The sequence below is a fragment of the Rhinopithecus bieti genome, unplaced genomic scaffold (assembly GCF_001698545.2).
Source record: "Rhinopithecus bieti isolate Rb0 unplaced genomic scaffold, ASM169854v2 scaffold_18688, whole genome shotgun sequence".
NCBI lineage: Eukaryota > Metazoa > Chordata > Mammalia > Primates > Cercopithecidae > Rhinopithecus > Rhinopithecus bieti.
This window is the reverse complement of record NW_016809492.1, coordinates 193,488-215,329: the sequence shown is the minus strand read 5'-3', so window position 1 is coordinate 215,329 and position 21,842 is coordinate 193,488. Positions and strand designations below refer to the sequence as shown.

The 21,842-nt window shown below is 42.0% G+C and overlaps 1 protein-coding gene across 1 annotated transcript in view; it reads right to left on the bottom strand.

The window, feature by feature from the left end:
- NRCAM (neuronal cell adhesion molecule) overlaps positions 1 to 9,849 on the bottom strand; it is a 325,277-nt gene extending 315,428 nt beyond the window's left edge. Inside the window, exon 1 of the mRNA XM_017889596.1 lies at positions 9,650 to 9,849. The gene's annotated coding sequence lies outside the window, so the exon portion shown is untranslated. The remainder of the gene's footprint in view (positions 1 to 9,649) is intronic.
- Between the last annotated feature and the right edge of the window lie 11,993 nt (positions 9,850 to 21,842).

Here is a 21,842-nt window from a genome sequence, read left to right as displayed (position 1 = left end):
GCCAGGCTAGTCTCAAACTCCTGATCTCATGATCCACCCACCTTGGCCTCCCAAAGTGCTGGGATTACAGGCGTGAGCCATTGTGCCTGGCCAAAGTTCACATTTTCATATGCTAACTTTCTCAAGCTGGGGCCACCTGTACATAAAAGAACAAAACAGCTGGAAAATAGAGTGGACTTGGCTAGGAATTTAAGCTGAAATAATTTTAGCTTTCAATTCTTACTAAATTCTTCTCAATACCTTTCTTTTAAACGTAAATGTTTTATCATATTTCATTTTTGTAAGGTGACTTATGAGTTATTTCTATTTTATGATGTCAAGTTACTTCAATGACCCAAAGTACTACAGTAAAATATCTCTAAAATATTTCGTATTCAGTGATAATATGAAGTGGAGACTATTCTCCATTAGCCAGGCAATAGCTATAAAAACTTTTATTCTTTTCCCTTTCTCTTTCTTTCAAATTTTAAGCTATTACCTTTACAGCATTTTGTTCTTCACTTTCTCTTCACTGAAAATTTCTCTGGCTCCATCTGCCATAGGACACTTCTTGGGGATGTCATAATTCTTCCTATTCATCTGAGCCTCCTCTTCATCTGAATCCTTCACATTCCTTCACCTCCACTCTTCATTCTCAGTTCCAGCAAACAAGTCTGATCATGAACTCACTCCCTCTCTGCTGTTTAATAAACCTCCCCCCACCCCCGCTCATGGTTTTAGGATAGCAATGGACCCTTGACATCTATTTACCTTCCATTATAATTTCACATCACAGTAACCATTACTAGAAACATATACATAACCATGAAGTTTTTAAACCCCAGCACATCTATTAAAATGCAATTTACCTTAAAATTCATGAAACACACAAGGTATATGATTCATGTAAAACACAACATGCCGTGTAAGTTAATATAATCATTCTGAAGTAAATTAGGTGTTGTTTACGTTACAGTATTTATTATGTCTGAATTTCCATGTTACTAACTGTTCAAATATTGCCATGTCAATGTTCTTTCCCTAAAAGTAGAAATACTCATTTGAATGTACTAAATATACATTTACAAAAATGGCTTTTAGCCATCATGCTACTAATATCAGAAGAAAAGACTATGTCGAGTCATTTAAGTAGTCAAAAATGCCAAAGCAAAATTTGGTTAATGTTTCAACTCTGAACTTTTCAGTTTTCAAATACTACAATTTTTCCATTTCCAATTGTAGTTTTACAGAATACCAGGAAGAAATTCAAATTACCCAAAATTGCTTTTTATTTCACTTATTCTAATACATTATAGTACCCTCTACCTCCTAGTAGCTGCTTTTATTATTCTAGTGATGCACATGCTAGAAAACATTTCCTACTGAAATGTTTTGAATCAGATGCTGCCTCACAAAATGAATGGAAAACCATGTGCCATAGGAAAAACTTCAAGAGCAAATATAAGAGTGATGGACTCCCACTGGGAGCAGAAAGCCAAAATCACACTTCATAAATATACTTATCTGGGAAAAAAACACTGGTTACACAATATTTAGGGCAGATGTATCTTGTCACACATCAAAACAATCTGTGGACAACACCAAAACACTGCGATGCAATTTTACAAGGGAAGCTGGTTGGGCATTTCTGTATTTATTCAACTAGATAATAGAGGGGAAAGCTGCAGAACAGTCAGAAGAATATTTGCAATGCAATTAGATGGGACAAGTGCATCTGAGTGAGCGCCAGACACAGGGGCCTCCCTTTAATTCACACAGCCCAATGTCTTAACGCAGCGTACAGCAGCAAACTGCACTTCCTACAGTCTTAAAACTTTTGTCAGTTAACTAGATGTTTACCAAGTGCCTCGCTTGGGCACTCAACATTTCGGGTGTGCCATCCAGCTCTATGTAGGTTGTTCCAACACCATCTGTCACTTAAGCTTCCACAGATTCAAAAATTTCAATTCTAACTAATCTACTCGGCACTCAAACTGAAGCTATAATTCAAATTTCGACATGAAGCTTGAATTCCTTTTCAGTGTTCTTCAACTTTGACCCAGCTCCCCCCTCCCTTCACTGAAAAGGGCCAAGACAACAGCCCAGCAAGTGGGGCAGGCAAAACAGGCCTCCTTTGTTCACTTTTGTCCTTGTAGCTCTCTATTGAGGTAAGGGACTGAAAAGGCGCACCAGGTTTTGGAAGGCAGCAGCGGACTCACTCGCAAGCCATCCTTCCTCAGAGAACCAAAAAACTCCAGGAGGAAACTCTTTGGACAGGCCATTCTTACCTTGAGGCATAATTAATGGAAGATTAGTACCTCCCCTTTCTCTTGAGAGAGAATCTGTCAGTGGTGTTGAATATGTGTCTGTAAATGTTCATCAAAAATGCATGCCATAAATCACGCCATTCAAATGCCAAGGACATCGAAAAGTGGCACAAAATTAGTTTTAAAGTTGAAATTTGGAGAAAAGATCACTACATGCTGAATACTCATACTGAATTTTTTGAATGCTCTCAGCCCACTTGAGAAAGATAAATCAAATTCATTGCATATTACCCGGTGGAAGACCTCCTACAGTTTTCCCTCAGATTGCCCTAGGAATAGATTTTTTTCTTCTGGTTACAGTGGGTTTTGAGCCAACACACTATGCACATAATAAAATTTAAACATATATATATATTCAACATATATATATTCAATGTATATATGTTCAAAATATAGTTTCCAGCCCTTCCTACCATTATTTAATGAGAAGAATTTCAAAAGGATCACTTTTGCCTGACAGTACCTGTCATTTTCATTCTCATGTGAATTAAACAATGTTTTAGTCCAGAGCAATATGGAAGACATTCAGGAAGCACATAATACAAGTAAGACTCGTCATTCCTGTGTTCAAACTGAATATGCCATTAGGACAGTATGTGCAGGACAGGACAGGACATCAGTGGTTGTAAATTTGTTCCCTTTACCACTGGCTTTTTTTGTTTGTTTGTTTATCTTCACTAGCTTCTTAGTCACTTCAGGGAAACCCTCCATCAGACTGTTAAAAATTACCTTTTTCTAATTTGAAATTCCAGTCTTGTAGGCCAGTAAAATAGGTCAATTAAGTTGACACCACATCTTTTTTATTAGCTCAGCTAAGCAATTATAATTGGGTGGTGAAGGTTTATGCTGTCATCTTTGAAGATTCAATGGTAGAGAGAAATGCCCAACGTGGAACTATAATTTACAACGCCAGTACATCCCTAAACATTCAGCATAAGAATATTTCTTTCTATTTTCAGATATGGGGCAAATTTGCTCTTGTTCTAGATTAAAATAATAATGCTATTTTTTGGCAGTAAAAAAAAAAAAAAAAAGCATATCTGTTTAACTTACCCTCATAGCAAAATCATTTAGCACAAGTGCATTACAGATAAAGGTACTCTAATTCAACATTTTAGAAAAATGACATGAATGGGCCAGGCGCGGTGGCTCAAGCCTGTAATCCCAGCACTTTGGGAGGCTGAGACAGGTGGATCACTAGGTCAGGAGATTGAGACCATCCTGGCTAACACGGTGAAATCCCTTCTCTACTAAAAAAAAAAAAATACAAAAACTAGCCGGGCGAGGTGGCGGGAGCCCGTAGTCCCAGCTACTGGGGAGGCTGAGGCAGGAGAATGGCATAAACCTGGGAGGCAGAGCTTGCAGTGAGCTGAGATCCGGCCACTGCACTCCAGCCTGGGCGACAGAGCCAGACTCCGTCTCAAAAAAAAACAAAAAACAAAAAGAAAAATGACATGAATGTATGCCACTAATGGTGGCTTATCCTGGACTTGGACTACAACACATATGCTCCACAACATCAATTTCTTGCTCTGCACAAAGTATGTAATCAATTAATACTTTTGAAAACCATACACCTCCATATTAATAAATGTTAATCCAATAAATTAGAAATGCTGTGAATGACCTGTTCAGAATATATAGATATTAATTTACAGCTTTAAAAGGTAACAGTGGCTGGGCGTGGTGGCTCACGCCTGTAATCTCAGCACTTTGGGAGGCCGAGGCGGATGGATCACCTGAAGTCAGGAGTTCAAGACCAGCCTGGCCAACCTGGTGAAGCCCTGTCTCTACTAAAAATACAAAAATTAACTGGGCACAGTGGTGGGCACCTGTAATCTTAGCTAATCAGGAGGCTGAGGCAGGAGAATCACTTGAACCCAGGAGGCAGAGGTTGCAGTGAGCCAAGGCTGCACCATTGCACTCCAGTCCAAGTGACAGGGCGAGATTCCATCTTCAAAAAAAAAAAAAAAAAAAAGTAACAGTGACTGCACTTCATACCTACTAGGATGGCTATTATCAAGAAAACAGAAAATAACAAGTGTTGGAGAAAATGTGGACAAATTGGAACCCTTGTGCATTGTTGGCAGAAATGTAAAACAGTACAGTTACTACGGAAAAGAGTATGACAATGTCTCAAAAAAAAACATAGACCTACCATATGATCTAGCAGTCTCATTTCTGGGTATATACCCCAAAGAATTGAAAGCAGTGACTCAGATATTTGTACATCCATGTTCATAGCAGGATCATTTGCAATTAACCAAAAGGTAAAAGTAACCCACGTATATATGACATATGAATGGATAAACAAAATGTGGCTTATACATACAATGAAATGTTATTCAGCATTACAAAGGAAGGAAATTCCGACACATGGATCAACCTTGAAGGCACTATGGTAAGCAAAATAAACCAGTTACAGAAAGACAAATAAATATTGTCCACTCATACAATATTAGGGTCGTCAAATTCATAGACTGGAAGTAGGATGTTGGTTGCCAGGGGCTGGGGGCTGAGGGGTTATGAACTATTGTTTAATGTGTACAGAGTTACAATTTGGGAAGGCAAAAAATGTTCTGGAGAGGTATAGTGGTGATGGTTGCACACAATGTGAATGTACTTAATGCCACTGAAGTATACACTTGGAAATAGTTTAATGGCATATCCTATGTCATATATATTTTACCACAATAAAAAACTAACTTAGCAAAAATGTATTTTAAATAAACATATTGCATTTGCTGCCCCATTTAAAGGCAATCTGATAATGAAGGATTTACAGTTGCTGAAGCTGAAGGCAGAGCCATTCTCCTATTTCCTTCCTCTTGTAGCTTTCAATTTTAAGAGAAAAAATAAAAATTCATTTTGGTACATCTTCCTATTCTTAGAAACTTCAGTCAAACTCACAGAAGCAGAGAGCTGAATGGTGATTGCTAGGGGGTAGGGGAATTGGGGAGATGTTCTCACCACACATACACAAATTAACTGTGTGAGGTGACAAATGTGTTTATTATTTTGATTGTGGTAATCATTTCACAATGTATACGTATATCAAAATATCATGCTGTACATATTAAATGTATACAACCCTTACCTGTCAATTATGTCTCATTAATGCTGTTGGGTGCGGGGGAAGAAACTTCAGCCTTTGATCCCAATAGAGGCTGTTTTAAACAGAAGGAGCTTTTCATCTGCCCATGCAGTAAAATGTTTAAATAAAATAAGTCACTGGATTTTTGCCCTTAGCATCCAGTTTTCTCCTCTGTCCTCACCTGCCAGAAAGGTTCCTGGAAGGGCTCCTTCAGTCAGGGAAGCATAAAATTTTAAGAGAAAAGAATATCTAAATGTATTTAATACTTTTCAAATCACTTCCTCTTAACCAATCATCTCAACAGTTGAAGACTGACCTAAAGCAGTCTTTTGATTCAAACGCACAAAACTTCCTAGAGAATATGTTAGAAGCTCTACATTCCAGTTAAATTTGCTATGGGTTACTGAGCTTCTCAGATGGTACCGAGCTTCCCTTTGAAAATGAGGATGAGATTCCAATAGTTGCTGATCTATGGTAAGAATATAAGGAAAAAGCCTCAGTGCCTCAGTGGTTACCCTTTGGGGTGAGTAATAACTGGGAGGGGCCACAAGAGGGCTTTCTCATACGTGCATTACCCTGTTTCTTGATCTGAGTGCTTGTTAAGTCAATGTGTTACAGTTTGTGCAAGTTCATCGGCTGTGCATTTGTGATATGTGAAAAAAATCTGTGTGTGGCTAAGTATGTAGCTAGATAAAATGAGAATTAATCTTCCCAAGAACAGATATTCTGTTTGGCTCACCACTGTATCCCCACTGCCTGAAACAGTAAGCCGTGCTCTCAGTAAATATTTATTAAGGGATGAAAGGAATGAGTGAATGAATGAATGAAATCTTTTTACCAGAAAAGCTTCCTGTGGAGTTCCATTGAATAACTCCTTTGTACATACACAATATAATATCTGTAGAGTCTATTTATATTCAATCTGTTACCCAGGGAAAATTATACCTGCATGAAAGCATTATTTGAAATGATTCTTGAAATTTTCTACAGTCCAGGTGTATACATTATCAGGACCCCCTCACACTTCTGAAGCACTTACACCTAGCAATTATTGCCATCATTGTTGTATTGGCCTCACAGGAAGTATCATTTCCAACGATGCTTTGCTTTCCATTCACTGTTACTGTAGCGTTAACAAAAATGATGTGGTGTAAGGGCAATGGCCTTCAGTCCAAAGACCTCATCACTACTCTGCATTATAAGGCTGAGCCCTACTGCAGTTGTTTTGAAACTCGAAGGATTAGTTAGATACAATATTGCCTGAGTCCTTTAATAGCTCTAAAATTCCTGGATTATGTAAAATGTTTAGTAACTTTCCTGTAATAAAGTAAAAAGAAGGTTGAAACAAGACTATGAGTCAGTAGGATTATGAACGCAAAATAAATCAATTTTTCCAATTGATCAGTTAATTATAATTCTAAAAGCTATTCCAGAAATAGCTGATTCCACTTTGGTTCAAATTCTCCTTCTCTACCAGTTAACATGGAGCATCTTCATAAATGTCCCCACATGTTTCTATATATTTAGGAAATAGAATGATTTCCTAAGATTGGATACTAGGGTCCTATTCAAACTCAACATCCAATTTGAGGAGTAACTCATTTGCAGTCAAAACCGTGTACATAGGACATTCAGGGCTGGGGACCTTTTCCTTAAAGAAAAAAAAAGTTTTATGAAACTTTATGATGTGTCAGGAACATCTATATAATCACAGAGGTCCTGGTTACTAAGAACAGTTCAGTGACTGTAAAGGGTTGGATTGTGGATTTACAGCCACATACTCAAAGCTAACAGAAAGAAAAGAATATGTAAAGGAGTTATATGGGAATAAAAGGCTATTCCACAATACGATTCTCTGAATTACAATATTGCCTGCTACTGCGAGCTCTGCAGAACTCAGAATTAAATGGGCTTGTAATGTATCTCCCTGGTTTTGAATACTCAGCGGTTTAGGTTTCCCCTAAATTGATAAGCCTCCAAAAGGCCACATTCTCAGTCTTGGATTGTAAAGCACAAGGACAAAAGCAATCCCACTCCCCTAATTCCTAGCTGTGTGGCCTTGGGAAAGTTACTTGGCTTCTCTAAGCCTTCATTTCCTAATTTTTAAAATGGGGTTGCTGTGATAATTAAATGAGATGATACACGTAACATGTGTATCATCTGGGCAGCGCCCAGCACATCTAAAGCTCTCAAAACCGGTTGGCTATCATTACCATTAAAGCAGAAAGTATCAGTTGCCTAACTCCATTTCAGTACTTCAGCAAGTACTGCCGTTATTACAATATTTTAACAGCAGGGCATGGTTAGCATGATGCAGTTCCATATAGCAGCCCAGCCTGCGAGGTTTGTGTTCAGCGGTTACCGTGTTCCTTTCCAGGACCACCCCAGGGGGAGCTCCTGGTGCAGAACCAATGCCTCCTGCCCCATTACACTTGGCTGCATCTCCTCCTGCAAAAGCCTGGGGCGAGGAAGGGCCCGGTCTCTTAGACCTGCACTTTTTTTTTTTTTTTTTTTTTTTTTTTTTTTTTTTTTTTTTTTTTTTTTGAGACGGAGTCTGGCTCTGTCGCCCAGGCTGGAGTGCAGTGGCCAGATCTCAGCTCACTGCAAGCTCCGCCTCCCGGGTTTACGCCATTCTCCTGGCTCAGCCTCCCGAGTAGCTGGGACTACAGGCACCCGCCACCTCGCCCGGCTAGTTTTTGTATTTTAGTAGAGACGGGGTTTCACCGTGTTACCCAGGATGGTCTCGATATCCTGACCTCGTGATCCACCCGTCTCGGCCTCCCAAAGTGCTGGGATTATTACAGGCTTGAGCCACCGCGCCCGGCTAGACCTGCACTTCTGAGCGTTAACCTTCTGGGACTCGGAAAGCAAAAGAAAGCTTCCTTCTCAGGACAGTTCTGCGCTGGTGGTAGCCAAGGGCTGGAGCCCCTGGTGCGAAGACAAGGGCAGGAGAGAGGCGGGGTGCGAAAGAAACGCCACCGCTCGGCGCCCTCCCTCGGTGCCCTCGGCGCAGGGGCCACCCGCTAGCGTACAGGGGACGAAGATGTGGCCGCGGGCGCGGGCGGGAGGGGAGGCGATCCGGGGAAGGAAGCGGCCTGTTCGCCAGCCCCGGGGCTTGGGGAGCCCTCTGGCAGCGCTTGCTGCCCTGAGGACACCGCTTTGGGAGAAATGATGACTCCCAGGCTCACCGTACCGCGACACCCCGTCCCCCTCCGCACTCTAGCAGATGCGGGCCGGGAGTGGCTGAGGTGGCCAACCGCCGGGGACCAGGATGCGGCGGCGCCCACCCGCGCGGCGTGGAGGGGCCGGGGCCGGGGCGGCGCTCGGCGCAGATGGCGCTCGCTGCGAGATGGATGCTCCAGGGCGGGTAATCACTCCTGGCTCAACACAGCATCCCGGGCGGAGCGGATGCCAGACCCCACCGCTAAGAGCCTGGGCTGGGAAGGCAATCTTCCCAGGCAGCCCCCAGCCCGGCGCGCCAAACCCGACAAGTCCCAGCCCTCGGAGGTAGGGCGGGGCGCGGGGACGCCTGGGACCCGCACCTGTAAGACCGACAAAGCCCCCGCAAGCGCCCCACCCCTCTGTCCTCCGTGTCTCTCCCGTTCTGCTTCGATTCCCCGAGCCCTTTCCAGGCAGCGAGAGTGGAGAAGCGAAGTCGGCCTCGCCCCCTGAACTCGGCGGTCGGCACAGGTGTAGACACTTCCGAACAAAGCCCACGCCCAGATGTGTCCGCAGGGGCCGGAACAGGCACACGCCCGTGCGCTCCTAGCCCGGCGCCCGCGCTCCTCGCCCCGCCGGCACTGTGGCGTGACGCCCCGCTCCTCAGTGCCCAAGCCCGGGAAGCCGCCGTGCCGGGCCCGCAGGCTCTCCATGCCCAATTGCCCACGAGCAAGAGCTCTGGGCAGGGCTTCCCGGAAAGCGTGGGGTGCGGGCGCGGAGCAGAAGTTGGCCACAGACCGGAGGGGGTGGTGGGTGCCGGCGCTGCTGGATTTCAGCTGTGCCCTCACCCGAGCGCAGGTCCCTCTGCTCCCTCTTGGCGCCCGCAGCAGTGTCGGGGGCCTGCATGGGAGAAAGGAGTTGGAGATCTGCTTCGCCCCTCCTGCAGCGCTGCCAGCCGGGTGAGCGCTCGGCTGAACCCCGCGCCAGTGTCCCAGTGACAACGCAGCAGCCTCGCGCGTCCTCCTCCGCTCCGGCCGTCACCCCCGAGCAGGACCCAGTGTCACTGCCAGACACGCAGGGAGCTACTTACGTTCTCGCGCCGCGCCCACCGCTCAGCTCTGGCGTGACTGCCCAGGACCCTGGACCGTCGGTGTCCTCCGTTCTCGAAGAAACTGTCCCCTCTGGCTGCTCCAGCCAGGCGGCCCCTGCGCCGTCCCTCGCGCCCGCGCGTCTGAGGCTCGGACTGCGGCGCGCGTCAGCCAGCGACCCCGGCGAAGCGAGGCTGGCCCCGCGCCGGCGCGCGCCCCCGCCGCTCCCGCCCTCTCCGCTCCCCCTCCCGGCGCCGTACTCTTGCCACTCCCGGCTCTCCTTTGCGTCCTCCCGTCCCCCTCCCCCGCACTCCTCCCGGGCGTCCCCCGCCTCTTCCACTCCCGGCCAACCCCCTTTCGCCCTGCTGCTGCGACTGCAGCAAATAGGCTCCAGCCGCCGGCGCCTCGAGGGACTGGGTGGCCCCTCACCTGAGCGGCCGCGCCACCGCCAACCTCCGTCAGCCTGCGAGCGCGGGTGGGGGTGCGGGGACGGAGGGCTGGAGTGTTCCGGGGCCAGGGTGACTGGGATTTAGCTACAAAAGATGTTCCAGAAAATGGGTAGTTTTTGAATGCCACTCTCATGGGTTTAGCTTTCTGTGGGAGGTCTGTGGTCATCTAGTTTTTTCTTTTTTAAAAAGCACTTTCTTCGAAATTCATCGGTTGGGGTGGTTGAGATTGGGTGAGTGGTTTTTTGGGATTTTGTTTTGTTTTGTTTTTGCAACCGTTCTTTCCAAACACCCCCCTCCCCCAGAAAAAAAGCCTTTAGCATAAGGCGGTTGCTGTCTATCCGCGGTAGAAATTGGGTCTTCTGGTCCCAGGGAATAGGGTTAGTTCGGATTAGCGTCTTTCCAGATGTGAGAGTATTATGGACTTTTTTTTTTTTTTTTTTTTTTTTTGGCAATGTAAATCGAAAATTAAGATTTTTCCAGCTGTGTAGTATTTGAGTAAACACACTGCTTGCTGCATAGTTCAGGCGCCGGAGCCCACTCTTCACGCTATCCTGGATGGTGTTCAGGATCCTTAGCCTGACCCTTGGGTCCTCTGTAACCTACTCCGGTCTGCACACCAAATTACTTGTCTGCTGGGTATCACCCGACTTGACCACTTACAGCAGGCTCCAGCTCTTAGTGGGCTCAGCAGAGCCTTGATTCCTTCAGTTCTCTATTTCAGGAAAACATTTTCTGAGCTCCTCACCACCCCACCCCACCTCTCCATCTCCTCCACCCCCAGCCTCCAGGGTGCTAGGGCAAGATTCAGGAATGAAAAAGGTCTTGACAACCCCAGTGCTCTGTTCTAACCTCAACTGGAACTTGCACCCTCAGCTCACAGCAGCTGCATGCAAGTGAACAGCCTTCTTTCCTTCTCCTTCTACTGCCATCCTCTCCTCCTCCTCCAGCCAGATGTGCTCTGGCCTCACAGAGCTTCCCTCAGTTCCTGAACCAGCATGGTCTCTGGCTGCTGGGTCATTGCACAAGTTGTTTACTCAGTCCCATCAGTGGTTCTTCTCACTCTGGTCCTTACCCAACTGCCATTCAGGTGGGTACCTTGCCCCTCTCAACGAATTGTCCAAATTTTCCTCTAAAATACCTTAAAAAAAAAAAAAAAAAAAAAAAAAAAAAAAAAAAAAAAAAAAAAGATTCCACGAACCCCCTACTTGAAAGTCTGGGCTGGTGGGCTGGTTCACTATTGCCTACAAAGTAAATTCCACATCTCCTGGTGTGCCTCTTTACAATCTACTCCTAACTTATCTCTCCATTTTCCATAACCCTAAGCCTCTGCATGTGAGATTCCGCCTATGCAGGAGGAAGGAGAATGTTCGTTCATTTCCTTTTCATTTGTCAAACTCTTGTTCATCCTTCGGAGCCTTACCTGGTTGTTACCTCCTCTGTAAGGACTATTATAATAGTGCTGGTCACCTTTTAATGATCTGTTTGCATGTCTGACTCCACAAAATTTCACTTCTTTGACAATTTGTCTTATTTATTTTTGTGTAACCACATTTCTGGTTAATACAAATGAAGCCACAGATAACCATAATCAGTTCTCACTGCCCCATCATTTTCCCCTGTGCAAAGGACTTGGGGCCCCTCTGTTCCTTCCCCACTGCAGTAATTGCAGAGGTTGTCCTGCCTGTTCTTCCCATGTCCTTCTACCTCGTACTCTGGTTTTCCAAGATTGCCCCTCACCCCGGCCACTGTGAAACATTGATTTCTGGTCCACATTATTTTCCAGTGAATCCCATAGGGGAAACCTGTGAAGTGGGAAAATGACACCCTACTCTCTTCAGTTCTTGCCCTGGTTCTGTGTAATAATTTATCCCCTGGGTGCTGAAGTAACATTGCTTGTGTCTTCCTGTGTTACAATCTCATAAAGACCCTCCTTAAACAGCTCCTTGAACTTCTGCTTAGAATTGTTCTTTCTCTTCAGGCTCCAGTCCTGGCCCATGAAGCCAGGATGAGGCAGACAGTGTTTGGTCCTGGTGAAGTCCGGGTTAGTCCTGATGCCTGGGAGACTACTTAGGCTATTGGGGGTTGCTGAAAGAATAAGGACATAAATGGAATCTCTCTCTTTTTTTTTTTTTATGCAAGTGATGATTTCTCTAGTTATAGTTTCACTTATCTTTACAGGTGGAATAACAATACTTAATACATAAGGTTATTGTAAGAAAGCACTGGACAGTAGGACATAATAGGTGCTCAGCAAATTCTAGTTTAAACAATATTTGATAAGATGTCTGTAATATAAATATATGCTTGAATAAAAAGTACAAAGCCAGAAGAGAGAAAGCTCTGGAGAAGATAGGAACCACAGTGATAGTATAAAACAAAAATTAAGTAATTTGAGGCCTGGTGCGGTGGCTCATGCTTGTTATGTCAGCACTTTGGGAGGCTGAGGCGGGCAGATCACCTGAGGTCAGAGTTCGAAACCAGCCTGGCCAACATGGTGAAACCCGGTCTCTACTAAAAATACAAAAATTAGCCACGTGTGATGGTGCATGCCTATAATCCCAGCCACTGGGAAGGCTGAGGCAGGAGAATCACTTGAACCCGGGAGGCAGAGGTTGCAGTGAACAGAGATCACGCCACTGCACTTCACCCTGGGAGACAGAGTGAGACTCCATCTCAAAAAACAAACAAACAAAAAAAATTAAGTAATTTTGATACTACATAATAATTGTAATAATATAAAATTATTATATAGTTCTGATTTCCAGCTTATTACTTCAGCTGCACTGCAGCTCTACATTGCTGGTGATTCGTCTCCTGAGGGAATGAGCAACAGGAAGAACAAACTGAGGCTTCAAGAGGAGCTGAAATGAAGGGAGCATGGGAGGTGGGGATAGAAAAATGATCCACAATTACAAGGATGGCGGTATGGGCAAATAGACTTTCTAATGCAGTCTGTTTGATCTGCTTGGTGATGCATGAGGCTGTCTGATTTGGCTGCACTTTCCTGGTGATATCCACAACTCACCTCCTTACCCTAACTACTTGCTGCTGTCCCTTGCCCATCCCTAAGCCTTATCCTCCCCCTATTACCATGCCTCACTCCAACCTCAAACCCAGCTGAGGACTGGGAATAAGGTGTGTGTCCTCATCATATAATAATAGAATTTTCCATATGCCTAGTACTGTCGTAAGCAATTTGCACTTATTAACTCATTTATTCTGACAAAAATCCCATTCAGTAGGCACTATTATCATCCCCTTTTAGAAAATAAGGCAAAAAAAAAAAAAAAAAAAAAAGTTAAGTAACTTGCAGAGGTCACACAGCTATCTGCAGAGATGGGATTCAAGTCCCGCATTATGATTCCAAAGTTAAGTCTTAACCAATCACTGTGCCATGCTGCCTATCAATGACAACACACCAGAAGTTTCATTGTTTTGACAGACACATCAGAATGTCACTGTGTTAAAACAGCTACATCAGAAAGTCATGGAGCCCCCCAGTGGTGCCTGCAGTGAATATGTTTTAGCCTTTCTCTTTTCCTCTTCTTCTGCAATTCTGTCTCTTTTTCTCAGAGTTCTCCCTCCCCTCTTTTCATCTTCCACCTTTTTTTTTTTTAACGCCTTGCCTTATTTTCCATCTCAATTTTCGTAATCTACATCCATGCTGCAGGCCTCTCAGGGGAGGTAGTACCATTGGTCCTGTCCTAAAACCTAATGTTAAAAACCTAATGTTAAATTCAGCAAAACCTAACATGGACCCAGCAATGCTAGTAATGAGTGTGTTGCCTTGCTGTAAAATGAAAGAATTGGGCTAAGTGAGCACAAAAATTCTTTTTCAGCTGTGTCATTTTTTGATTTTGGTGATAACCAAGAGCATTTTTTTTTTTTTTTTTTGTTCCTCTAGTAAAACTCAGGTAAAAACTGGCTGAATTCTAGTAAGAATGACTGAAGCATTAAAAAAAAAAAAAAAAAAAACCCTATAATAGTATAACAGGTTGTTTGCTAGAAGAGTGGCTTATACCAGTATCATCATTATCTTAATATAATAGGTTATGGATGGGCAACATGCATTAGATTTCTGACAGGCATGTGGGAAATGTAGGTATTTTTGTTTGTTTGTTTGTTTGTTTTGTTTTTTGAGATAGCATCCCACTCTGTCCCCCAGGCTGAAGTGCAGTGGTGTGATCTTGGCTCACTGCAACCTCCGCCTTCTGGGTTTAAGTGATCCTCCTGTCTCAGCCTCCCGAGTAGCTGCTAATGTAGTAATTTTTAAAGCCCTTCTATTTGAAAGGGTATTATAACCCAATATTGTCCAAAAGCAGAGTTGTTATAATGGGAGGCTTTCTAAACTGGTTCCCAGTGACATTCTCCTCCTGGTATTCTTCCTTATGTGTAATCTCTACCCCTTGAGACTAGACCTAGTGACTCCATTCTAACTATCAGAATATGGCAAATGTAGTGCGATGTCACTTCTTATATTGGGTTACAAATCACTCTGGTTTCTATCTTGCTGTCTTGCTCTTTTGCTTGCTTGCTTGCTTGGAGGGAAGCCCGCTACCATGTTGTAAGCTGCCATATGGAGAGGAGAGGCTCTCATGGCAAGGAACTGAGGAGATCCTGTGGTCAACAGCCTGTGAGGAACTGAGGCTCTCAGTCCATCAGCCGAAAAGCATCTGAATCTTGCCACAGCTTTATGAATGAACTCGAAAGCAGATATGGTGCTGGATAAAGAAGCAATTGTCAGAGAGATGAGACATCGGTATGACTTGACCAAAGTTAACCTCAGCAGCTCTTAGCGCCATACCCCAGGTCACACTGAGCTCCTAGAGCCAGGCCTGGGTTGACCGTTCACTGTACTCTACCCAGAGCTGGTCCTTTTTCTTCTTGGATGCCAGTGACAGTCTCAGCTGGCCCATACCTCTTGCAGCCTCACAGTGGGTGATTATTACTCACTATGGATTAGGATATGTGCCTATGTATTTGTAAAATATAAATAATAGGATATGCAGTTTCATACGTCACCTGACCAGTAAGCAATGGACAGTTTCCACAGATGCAAAACACCAATTGCTCTCCCATGCTTCTCCTCACCATCTGCCACACCGCCGCAGAATTCTATTTGCCACTCTGGTGCCATTTGGGCACGTGTCAAACAGAAACCAGAAATTTGAAACCCAATCATTGCCTGATGCTTAGCAACACAGCATCCCTACACCTATTGAAAAGATGTAATGCTCAAGCAATTGGAGGAAAATGTGACCTTAGTGGCGGCTATATGTGGATTTCTTCTCTGGGAGCTTATGAGTCACTAAGATCTTCTGCTTGGCTCAACCCACGTTGAGCCATGCTTGGGGAACCAAGCTGGAAAGAGGAGGAACATTTTCAGCGATAATAACTATGTTCCTGTAGCCAACTTCTCCATCTGTTCTTACAGTTTCTGTCTACAAGAATGTACAAAGGTTCTGCTGCATAGATTTAAGACTAGCCAAGGTCAGTGTGCAATCAGCCATTGCAGATGAGGTCATCAAGGACAGGGAATTGCAGCTCTGGAAAACAGAGATGCTGAGAAACACTCTGATATGTGCCCTTCATTTCTGGCTTAAGGGGGAACAGACAACAGGTACAATGAAGAGGAATTCACTGTGGAGGGAAGAAAGGAAGCGGCTTTAGAAATAATACTCTTGAGTATAAATGAATGGTCTACTCAGAAGCTTTCTTATTTGGCTGTTTTGTTGCATTTTAAAACAGAAAAGCGATCTTAGATTAATGCACACTGACATTGTACTTCTGTTTATGTTTTATTTTAAGCATCAATTTAAATTTTAAGTTTTCAATATATTTTGAAATTGTGGTAAAATACACATAACAAAAAATCTTCCATCTTGGCTCATGCCTGTAATACCAGCACTTTGGGAGGCTGAGGTGGGTGGATCACAAAGTCAAGTGTTTGAGACCAGCCTGACCAACATGGTGAAACCCCGTCTCTACTAAAAATACAAAAATTAGCTAGGCGTGGTGGCACATGCCTGTAATCCCAGCTACTCCAGAGGCTGAGACAGGAGAATCGCTTGAACCCGGGAGGCGGAGGTTGCAGTGAGCCGAGATTGCGCCACTGCACTCCAGCCTGGGCGACAGAACAAGACTGTCTCCAAAAAAAAAAAAAAAAACAAAAAACAAAAAAAACTTCCATCTTAACCATTTGTAAGTGTACAGTTTAGTTGTGTTGAGTATATTCACATTGTTATGCAATCATCACTACGTTTTATCTCCAGGATTCTTTTTATCTTGTGAAATTGAAACTCTATACCCACTAAACAACAAACTCCACATTCCCCTTTTCCTTTAGGCTCTAGTAACTACCAATCTACTTTCTCTATGGATTTGACTGCTCTAAGTACCTCATATAAGTGGAATAATACTGTATTTGTCTTTTTGTGACAAGTTTATTTCACTTAGCATGATGTCCTCAAGGTTCATCCATATTGTAGCATGTGTCAGAATTTCCTTTCTATTTAATAATACTCTGTCATACACATATATCACACTTTGTTTATCCATTCTTCTGTTGATGGACACTTAATTGCTTTCACCTTTTGGCTCTCATGAATAATGCTGTTATGAACATGGGGTTATGAATATATTTCTGAGATCTTGCTTTCAATTTTTGGGAATATATATTCGAGGTAAGACTGCTAGATCATATGGTTACTCTAATTTTTTTTAGGAACTACCATATTGTTTTTCATAGTGGCTGCACCATTTTACATTGCACACCAACTGTGCACAAGGGTTCCAAATTCTCCACATCCTCGCCAACACTTAATATTTTGTTTTGTTTTTGGAGAGTAGCCATCCTAATAGATGCAAGCTATTGAAATATTTTAAATGTCAAAATTCACAAAATACAAGCAAATTCAGTATTTTAGAAAGCCCTGTTCTACCCTGGACCCTGTGCTTTACGAAAGCCCTGTTCTGACCCTCCTAGAGGTAATGCTACCATCTCCTCCTTCTAGAACATATCTGGGTACCTAGGATCCAAGAATTCTGTAGGGACTTGGAAAAGCCCCTTCCCCACATAACAGACAGTGGGCTGCTCTGCTGGTATACACAACAGGAAGCCTCATAGACAGCTGATGCAAGGGTGTGGGGATGGTTTGCAGGATATTGATATATAACTTGCTTGTGGGTTGGAAAGTTCACCCAAGTTTGCTTGAAGCTTTTGAAAGTTCAGGACTAAGTCGGGTGGGCCATGGACTGGCTGTTTCCATGTCACCATATTCCAACACAGAATTCTGAAGAGTCTAAGAATTCTAAATTCAAACCTGGACTTCCAGGTCTTTATGATTATATGTTTGTCAAGATAAGACAAAAAATATACCTTTTAAATATTTAACACAAAACTTGTTACCTCCCATGGGCTCTGTTGAGGGACTTTAGAGAAACTAGATACAAAACTGGACAACAATGAAACCCATTGAGTTCCATTTGTGTCATGGTTTGAATGGTCCCCCAAACTTCATGTCTTGGAAATAATTCCCAATGCAATGGGAGAGGGGTGCAAATGAGGGGTATCTAGGTCATGAGGGCTCTGCCCTCATAAGGGAATGTAGTTATTGTGAGAGTAAGTTTGTTATAGCCCAATAAAAAGATTCAATCTGACAAAATGAAGATTCCAAATTAGAAGGAATCCTATGCAGCCATAAAAAGAAAAAAAAGATCATGTCTTTTGCGGGAACATGGATGGAGCTGGAGGCTATTATCCTTAGCAAACTAATGCAGGAACAGAAAACGAAATACTACATGTTATCACTTTATATAAGTGGGAGCCGAATGATGAGAACTTACGAACACAAACACAGAAACAACAGACACTGGGGTCTACTTGATGGGGGAGGGTGGGAGGAGGGAGAGGAGCAGAAAAGATAGTTATTGGGTACTGGGCTTAATACCTCGGTGATGAAATAATCTGTAGGACAAACCCATCTGCTATAGAATTAGCAGATGTTGGTCAAAAAGATTATTCAAAGCTCATTCTCAGGCAAAAGAAACCTTTTATTCTGTGCCCAGAAGGCCCATACTGAGTCTGTGTATGACACCAAACAGTATGAATGAAATTTACCTTACGCATTAGGTGAAAGGAAATGTGCGATTTCTATTGTTTAGAAGGTCTCCCAGCTCACACTCAGGAAGAAGGTCCCAGTTGTGATTCTACTTACCAGCACAAGGGAGAAGCCCCATTTTGTATCTTAAAAATAAATTCTTTCAAAAAGTACATTTTAAAGCATTTTCATTTCTCCCATTTCTCTATAATTGGGTAAGGCAGATGATTCAGTTAAGCCTAACTTAAGAAAAATATTAAGGACTTATAATGTATCTATAATAGCAGCATGCTACAAGCTGTGAGGTATTTCTAAGCAGCATATGGCAAGTTGAGTTGGGAATGCATAATATAGTTAGATAAAACAAAGAAAACTATGCAATTTCAATTATTTACTGCCCAATGAGGACTTTCCCTCCTTCTGCTCTCAAACTTCAGAAAAAAGCAAATACAGTAGTTTCAGGTGTATGTTTTAATATTGAAATTGTGACTTTTGCAGGTGTTTTCAAATGATTGCAAGGCTTAACATTCTGGTGCATACAAGATACTTTTTTTTTTTTAAGTAACTTTTTGGTTGTGAAAATTACTCAAAAGAGGGTTGGAGTTGAGCTCTTATTCTCACTTGAGCTTGATTACGCTTGTGATGAACCAGATGTCGCAGTTCTTTCCTGGGTGCTATTGCAGACAGATACCAGATTAGGACATAGCTACTTTCCCATGCTCAAAAAAAGAGAATGGTTAAAAAACTATATTACATAATTCTATACTATCTAAACTTCATCAAGACCTTTGAAGTATGTATATTCTTGTTACACTCTATATGCATATAAAAACCAGATATTTGCATTATATACTAACATCGTCTAAAGTTCTACCACTTCTACAGTTTTTGAGTGTCAGTTTTGGGCATTTTTTTTCACATAATTCAACATAGGAAATGGAAGCATAAGGGCATGTTTAGATGTGTGTGGATTAACTGCATCCTGATACCAAACGTGTTCATTCAAAACTAGCAAAATAACAGCACCTGCGATTTACAAGACTGGGGTTTCAATGATTAAAAAATAGAAAAAAAAAATTGTAGTTGTAAATAACTCCTAATTCTACTGGCATTATTTTCAAAAACTTGTGTTCTCAAGACCAATCTGAAAGGCAGAGTGTGGTATAAACTACACTGACTTTGTTTACCTTTTTCAATTTGAAAACTTTTGATTAAGAATTCCCTAGGGTGTTCATGATTACCATAAATCCAAAAGCACAATGACTGTTCTCCTACAACATTTTCAAAAATGTGATCCAAATGTACAAAACAGAATGAAAGACACTTGCTTTTTCAAGATTCCTACAGGTGAATGTGTATTCATATAGATGACACAGAACTTGCCACAAGACGTTTGGTGGCTTCTTTTTTTCCTTTTTAGTATTATGTTGCTTGGTCAAGGTATGGACTATTTTTAATTGCATTCATGTTCTTTTAAAATTACTTTGATAGCCAATTTAATTAACATACTACTTTTAATACTTTTCTAGACCAAGGGATGTTGGGCATACTGTGCAATATAAGATGATATAACTTTCTTTTCTTCCCAGATAATTGGACAGAATTTTGGATTGTTGTTAATCACTTTATCTTTTACGAACATAGTCAGTAGTAGTGTCTGCTATAAGAAAGAGTGCCACCCTACTCACAGGAGCAAAGACATGGAATCAACCTAAATGCCCACCAATGACAGACTGGATAAATAAAAATGTGGTACATACACACCATGGAATACTAGGCAGCCTAAAAGAGAACGGGATCATGTCTTTTGTGGGAACATGGATGGAGCTGGAGGCTATTATCCTTAGCAAACTAATGCAGGAACAGAAAACCACATTATCACTTCTAAGTGGGAGCTAAATGATGAGAACTTATGAACACAAAGAAGGAAACAACAGACACTTAGAGTCTACTTGATGGGGAAGGGTGGGAGGAGGGAGAGGAAGAGAAAAGATAAATTATTGGGTACTGGCCTTAATACCAGGGTGATGAAATAATCTGTACAAGAAACCCACGTGACATGAGTTTAGCTATGTAACAAAGCCTTCAAATGTACCCCCACACCTAAAAGTTAAAAAAAAAAAGAGCACTACCAAGTAGCACTTGTTAACTATTTTATATTCTATTAGATGGGTACATTATCTTGGTTTGATCTTTGAAAATTGCCTAAGTAGTACACATCAATTATTTAAATGTGATGTAGATTACATTACAATATCTGAAAGGATATTAAAGTATTTGTAAGTCTAGAAAATTTTTGAAAGATTGCTATATAGACATGTCAATGATATGGTTTATGATTTCCCATTGATATTGAGGAAGCAGTCAAGAAATATGATTTTTCTCACTATCATCTCAGTGCTACTATATAAAATAGGAATAATGATGATACCTGCCTCTTAAGGTTGTTGTGAAGATAAATGGCAATAAATGTTAGCTACAACTATTACTGGAACATTCAACCATTTTGGACCATATAACCTGTTGCTATTCAATCAGACTGAAGTCCTTAAAATACCATCTCAAAATTTATATTGTTCAGAGGCAAGGAATGAATCTATATTAAGAATGTTAAAGATTTTTATCATGAAGATAAGTTAACGTTACAGTCAATACTTTATTTTTATCAAAATAATTATCCAAGCTAATAATGCATATCTGTGAAGTGTAATGAATTTCAATCCACTCGCATCAAGCTGAATAAAGGTTATAATAAACAAAGCAATCAGTGTGACTTCTGAGAGAGACATTTATCAAAGCCTTGGACCAACACAGCCAACAGTTTAGCCCAGGGACATCTGTACTCTATGAATCTTTTTTGGATGGTAGATAGCTCCTGCCAGGAACAGAACAAACTGTTTTTTTAAATGTGATCCCCTCCTTCCTATTTCCTAGTCAGGGAAGAGTAATTGCCACAGATTTGTTCCAAAAAAGTGAGATTAAGTGAACAGTTTGATTGTATTTAAACTTGGCAAAAAAAAAAAAAAAAAAAAAAAAAAAAAAAAGGAAAAGGAGGAGCAATGAATGCAAAAATAATTCAGTTGGGATTGATCTGGAATGGAATTTTACAAATAGTTTATGCACTGTAACTGGGCAAAGTATACCTTCAATTTTTCATGGAAGAAATTCATTACTTGCATTTTATGGATGAGTAGCTCAGAGTTTCTAAAAGGGAGAAATGTTGGTATTTTGGGTGGAAGAATTATTCATTATGAGGGGCTGTCCAATGCCCACTGCATCCCATTTATTTATTATCTGTCTCCTGGAGTACTAAATGCTGGTGATTCCCCCAGACAATCTCCCTTCTCCCCACTCCCAGATTTGCAAACTTCCCAGGAGATGGGTAAGACCACTGTGTTATTAAATGAAGAGATAAAGAGGAGTATTCACATAATTTGATGTTGTAATAATTTTTTTCCAAAAAAAACCCTCTGAAGTTATGAAGACTGAGAGGACATTTACTGAGAAAAGTACATTTCTTCACTGATTAAACCCCAAATTTCACAGATTCAGTTTAGTAAACTGGATTTGAAGTCACTTCACAACATTCCAGGAAAGGACATTCCAGGAAAGAGAGATAGGAAGAATTCTGGCTACGACAATGGACT